The sequence below is a fragment of the Lathyrus oleraceus genome, chromosome 4, assembly GCF_024323335.1.
Source record: "Lathyrus oleraceus cultivar Zhongwan6 chromosome 4, CAAS_Psat_ZW6_1.0, whole genome shotgun sequence".
Classification (NCBI taxonomy): Eukaryota; Viridiplantae; Streptophyta; class Magnoliopsida; order Fabales; family Fabaceae; genus Lathyrus; species Lathyrus oleraceus.
Genome location: NC_066582.1, coordinates 430,279,522 through 430,286,136, shown reverse-complemented (window position 1 = coordinate 430,286,136; position 6,615 = coordinate 430,279,522). Strand labels below are relative to the sequence as shown.

Here is a 6,615-nt window from a genome sequence, read left to right as displayed (position 1 = left end):
CAATGGTGATTGTGGAAGTATGTCTTCAATTCTCAAGAAATTTATTTACTTTTCTATTTTTCAGCATTCTTAGATTGGGTGCATTGGGTCGCGGCTTGGGCTCGAAAATTTGTTCCATCCGGATTTTAAAATTTTATAAATATGTTAGTCTATCACTTTTGAAGTATGAGAAAGAGGTGATGAAATCCTTATGAGAAAAACATATAGAGACAATCGTAGAAATTCTTAGGATTCATTATTCTAAGAATTAGAAGATCTTTAGTGTATCTAAGGTGATTAGGAAATATTTATGAACACTTTGAGGGTTGTGTGTGATTCATATATTAGGAGGAAGAGAGATTAATAAATATTTGGGTAAAAATAAGATATGTTTTTGGAAATCTGGATGACTATTTTCTTATAACTCATATTGTGAATTCTTGTAACAAATCTTACAATATAGTGAATTGAAGAGTTGTTCTCTCCCCAGAGAAGATCGGTTTTATCAAAAAAGGTATAAAAATATATGTATTCTCATTTTTTATTTTACTATTTCTCGTGTGGTGTTGCTTACACTGTTTGGTAGATTAATTTTGTTTGAGGTCATTTATTCTGGTTGTCATTGTTTTTTCCCCACACATCAACATTCTTGGTTTGACTCATATGACCACATTTTAAAAAAAAGTAATGCCAATTGTGAGGAAAAAAGATTAAGATTACAAGTGAGCACAATGGGTTCCAACTGGGATATCAAGAGGTTTTTCAAAGACAATGATTTTAGATTATGGCAAGTAAAAATGCAAGTAATATACATTCAACAAAAGTATGTAGAAGAATTGAAGGGTGGAGCTTTGATGCGTGCATGCATAACACAAGAAGAGAAGACCAGGTGGTTGATAAGGCCATGAGTAACATTATCTTATGTCTTTGAGATAAATTTTTAAAGGAAGTCGCTAGTGAGAGTATTATGGCAAATATGTGGGTCAAAATTGAGTCATTGTATATGACAAAGTCCTCGGCCCATAGTTTGTGTCTAAAACAACAACTTTACTCATTCACAATGGTAGATAAAAATCCATTGTAAAGCAATTGACATAATTTCACAAGATCGTTTGTGACTTGAAAATATTAGGGTGAAGATAGATAATTAGAACAAGGATCTACTCTTTTTAAGCTCATTACCCAAATCATTTAAGCATTTCAAGGATACCTTTATTTATGGTATGAAATGCACTACCACTTTGGATGAAGTCCAGATAGCTGTAAGGTCTAAGGGGCTATCAAAAATGAAATGTTTGAAGATTAACAATAGTAGTAAAGGCTTGAGTGTTTCAAGAGGAAGGGGTTAGGGTAGTGAGAAGTACAAATCCATGGGTTTTGATAAGTCAATGTTAAAATGCGGTGTTTTTCATAAAACCATTCACTTAAAAAAGGATTATCCTGAGAGGGGGCAATGATGATTATGTTCACATTATAATTTGCTTAAATAAAGATCTTTATGAAAGCGTTGGTGCGTTAGTGGTGATGAGTTTAGAGATAATATTTAGGTCATGAACTTAGGATGCTCTTATCACATGTGCCAAAAAAAAGAACACTTTAAGACTTTGCACCTAAAAGAAGGTGAAGTTGTTCGACTCGATGACAATAAGGCTTGAAAATTTCATGATATTCGTATGATTAGAATTAAAATATTTTATAACCTTGAGTTCCTTCTATGAAATGTGAGTATATTCCTAATCTTAAATGAAACTTGGTGCTCATAACCATACTTGATGATTTAGACTATTGCACTAGAGTTGAACATGGAGTACTAAACATTTAACATGGTACATTGATTGTGTCTAAAGGGTCTAAAACATGTGGGTTATATGTTTTAGATGGTTTCACTGTTGCTATTAATGCATCATTAGTCGGTAAATACTTTCATGATAAAAAAATATGTAACTAGAGATCAGGACATGATAGAGAAAGAAGATCTGACATTGGCCAGGAGTTTGTTTGACAACAAATTTATAAGTTTTGCAAGAAACAAGGTTTAAAGGGGCATAAAATTGTTGTAGAATTAGATGGCTCAAATTCCGAACATGGATGAGGGTATCAATCTCTTCTTGATGGCTAATAATAAGGTCTTTATTTTTGTTTTGGTAGTTGCCATTTTGGGCTCTTTTAAGTCCAAGATGAAGTTCTTTAAGTTTTTCTTTTTATCAATTTCACCAAATTTGGACTTGCCCTAATTCCACAAAGAATTTAGAGTGTGTTTGAGTTTATCTTTATCATTGTTATTGACCTGAGTTCAACTCTTGAGAACAATGCCTTCTATTTCTATATTCTCCATCCAGATTCTCTAAAAAAAATTGGGTTTTCAGTTTTTGGTTCTAGTGGCAGATTGGGTGAAGAAGGGGTTAAATGTCAAATCAATAGGATTATGAGTCGATCTGTTTCTGGTTAGGTGGGTGTTGGTATAGTGAGGGTGTAGACATTTCCAACTATCAGTAGCCATGAAAGTGTCTAATTTAGAGGAAACAAAATGAGTTCCTTGTTGATTGTTGCACCAAGTTTTCATGTTTTATGTGTAATCTAAATCATTTAAGAGACAATCCAAAAAAGTTTGGTTAATAACATTAGTTATATTAAGATCAATTGGGTTTCCCCTTTTGTTGAAATTGTCTTCGGCCATATTGGTTTGTTTTTAACCATGGACCAAGAGGATTAACTTATGTGATGCCATGACCCAGATTGACTAGGGTTTTGCAATGATCTTCTTTGTTACCCATTAAACCACATTGAAAATGAAACATATGAAGTTTTTCATACCTAAAGTCAATCAATTTTACCTCATTAGCTTTACCCTCAATGTACATGCATTGTTTGATAGAAGTATCCACCTTATTTTTTACGTTGACTATGATGATGATGGATCAATCAAGCATTTTAGACACTACTGCTTTGCATACCCCACCAAGTTTTTCTCCAAGTTTCCGACACATTTGTAGGGTTTTACCGTTGATTAGTAACCCCTAAATATGGACCCAAATATGAGCTTTAAAGAATTCCAAAGACCCCATGGAAGTGATTATGTTCCATTCATGAAGGATAAACCATGAATTTCTAAAAATCCACGGGCTTCCATTAGAATTCAGTTGTCTTTTATTTTTTCCATTGTGATTTTGGAAATTGCATGTTCAAGTTCTATAACAATGAGATTTAGAGGTTTCTTAGTTACAATTTTTCTTAGAATGCATATTTGGTTGTTTCCTTGAGAATCTTGAATTTCATCTTCTTCATACACTAAGAATTTTGATTCTTTGTTGATTTTAGGGTGACATCTTTCGCTTTAATGTATTTATGTTTAATGGAATCTCTTCCTTCTTATATAATGTTAGGCATGATTATTTTCTCCATTTTTTATGGAACTATAATGGAGTTAGATATTTGATTTTGGGTTTGGTTTATTGATAACGCGGAAATGTATCGTATATCTCGACTCAATTCACATGCTATTTAGTGCCATTTTATCATGTTTTATTACCTTTATGACATGTTTGGTTTGCATTTCAGATACTTGTCGATTATAGAATGTCCAGACGTAGAGACCGGAAAAGGAGCAAGAAAATGGAGAAAATGCAGGAAAAACAAGTTTCTGGTGCATGGAGGTTGCTATCACCTTATGGCGTTCTCCATGCACCCGACCACGTCATCATCCAACTTAAGCTCATGGCGTTCACCATGATCCTAATGGTGGTCGCCATACATGCACAGTAACAGAATATGGAGAAAACCAACTTAGCTCATTCTTTCCCACTCTCTTACATTTTCTCAATGGAATTCTACACGTTTGAAAAGGGTTTTGCAACATTGAGACTCTATATAAGGCATTGTTTTCATAAGTTTTAGACATCTAACTATTATGCGGAAGCTCTGTTGTTTTTAGTTTTAGGTAGATATCACATTCAAAGTGATAACCTCTCACATCGAGAGGTTATCGCAACTTTAGTTTAATTTTCTGCACTCTTGGATCATAAGCATGCCAACATAATTAAGTCATTTATTTCCATTCGTGTTATTTGAAGTTTCTCACAATTTAATTCAAGTTTTTAGGTTTTTACGTTATTACTTTATATTTCAGTTTATCGCACTTAAATTAGATTACCATGTTGTCTTTAATTTCAATTACCATGTTTAGTTTGTTTGATTTTAATTCCATGTCTAGCTAAACGTCTTTGAGTCCAGTATGTGAGGATCGTCGTTTCGACAGGACTCGGTAATGAATTTGGCGTAAACTTTTTTTAAACTATTTTTGTGGCTTTAGTTTTCAAGTCTAATTCAAACGTTTTTGCTTGATAGTGAAAAGCAAGTAAGGTTTGAGTCGATAGCACGAGAGTGTTAGAGTTGAACCGGATAGTTGAAATTGGACATTAATCCTTAATAAAGCGAGAGCGTTTTAGGCATCAATTAAGACTTATTTTGTTTTCAAAAAATGCTTCTTAATTGAAATGGGTGAGCGAGAGCAAAATATCATGGTTAGTGGGTGTAGCTTTAATCAATAGCACGAGAGTGTGAGATAGAGTTTTTAAATTGGTTTTTCCTACTGAAAGAAGTTTAAAATAAAACAAACGCCAATGAATTACAGAGTTTCTGAGGTGCACGAAATCCACATTCCGGCCTCCCTTTCTTGATATTTTTCCTAAATCCTATTCCAATTCTAGTTTATAATTACGTCAAAATTAAGTAATCAATAGCCTTAGCTTTACATTACATCAATTGATAACACTATATTGATTATTAGTCTTTGTGGGCTCAATATCTTTGAAAACTACGTGATAGACTGTATACTTGTAGTTAGATAATCCGAAAAACTCATAAAGCCGCGATCAAGTTTTTGGTGCCGTTGTCGGGGACTAATTTAGTCAATAGTGTGACTCCATCATTGCACCATATAGACTAAGGCAAACATTTATTCGACAGTTGTATGCCAAACACTCGCTTACAAGGTGAAGAGTTGGAACAATTGATTGACGAAGTAAAGCGTTATATAATACTAAGACACTAAATCAAAGAGTTTTGTTTGAAATACAACATTCCTGACCTGAATATCCCAGAACCAGTTATGGCCGAAAATCCAAATCATCCTCTTCGAGACTATGTTGCTCCATCGCAAGAAGATACACATAACAACATTGCTTCCTCTGCCATCGACTGAAACGATTTTGATTTAAAACCCTCACTGTTACAAGCCGTGCAACAAAACCAATTTTCTGGTAGCCCTAAGGACGATCCAAACCTTCATTTACCAGTGTTTGTACAATATGCAAACACAGTGAAAGCAAATGGCGTTAATCCCGAAGCCATAAGACTACATCTTTTTCCTTTTTATTTAAGAGATAGAGCGAGAGCTTGACTCCAGTCTCTACCATCCAACTTTATCACTATGTGGGGCGAGTTAAAGAAAGTCTTCTCAGCACAATATTTTCCACCTAACAAACTTGATATGCTAAGAGCCCAAATTAATGAATTTAGGAAGAAAGACAATGAATCTCTTTTCGAAGCGTGGGAGAGATACACGTATATGCTGAGGCTTTGTCCCCATCATGGACTTGAGCAGTGGCTGAATATCCATACTTTCTGCAATGGTCTCCTGTACAACACTAAACTGAATTTAGACGCTTCCGTTGGCGGTGCTCTAATGGATAAACCTTACGAATAAGCCTATCAAATCATTGAAAAAATGGCACAAAATCACTTCCAATGGGGAGGTGAGATAACACCTATAGAGAAACCACCACTAAAGAGCGGAATGTATGAAGTTAATGGCATAAACCATGTCAATGCTAAAGTGGATGCCCTTACCAAAAAGATTGAAAGTTTGATCGTAACTCCAGCAGCTACCGTAGCTGCTGTGACACCCTACCACGAATTATGTGGAACATTTGGGCATAACACTGTTGAATGTCATTTATTGGCTGGTATTCCAACTGACCATGTAAACTATGCCCAAGGGAACCCATACTCAAACACCTATAACCCAAGCTAGAGAAACCATCCTAATTTTTTCTATAAGAGTAACAATGCTTTGTTTTCACCAAATCCAGCACCTCCAATTCCTCCGAGTTATCTAAAAGGAGCCCCCGCTGCTCCTGAAGCACCTAGAAAGTCAAATGTCGAACTACTGTTGGATAACTTTATCGCAACCCAAACCCAATAAAATAAAGAATTTGCTAACTAACATGTTCACACGAATGAGTTAATGAAACAAATATCGAATAAGCTTGATATTATGGCTACCCATAACAAAATGTTAGAAACCCAAATTTCTCAAGTGGCCCAACAACAAGCAGCAATAGCAGCCCCAACTGGAGTATTTCGTGGCCAACCATAACCTAACCCGAAAGGTCATGCTAATGCTATCACACTACGAAGTGGGACAAAATTAGATGGGCCAGTATATCCGAGACTTCAAAATCCACCCATGTATCATGATTCTGGAAAAGAAGCAAAAAAGTAGCAAACAATGATCAATAAGATAAATCAACTGACAATGGGAAGAGAGACAAAAACAAAGAGGTCTTAGATGAATAAAGACTATATGTGCCTCCACCACCATATAAACCACCTATCTCTTATCCTCAACGACTTTTT

General features: G+C 34.9%; 1 non-coding gene across 1 annotated transcript; it reads right to left on the bottom strand.

The window, feature by feature from the left end:
* Positions 1-5,467: 5,467 nt before the first annotated feature.
* LOC127077552 (small nucleolar RNA R71) lies at positions 5,468-5,574 on the bottom strand. Its single transcript, XR_007787348.1, has one exon. It is a non-coding gene; the product is annotated as a small nucleolar RNA R71 (small nucleolar RNA).
* Positions 5,575-6,615: the final 1,041 nt, after the last annotated feature.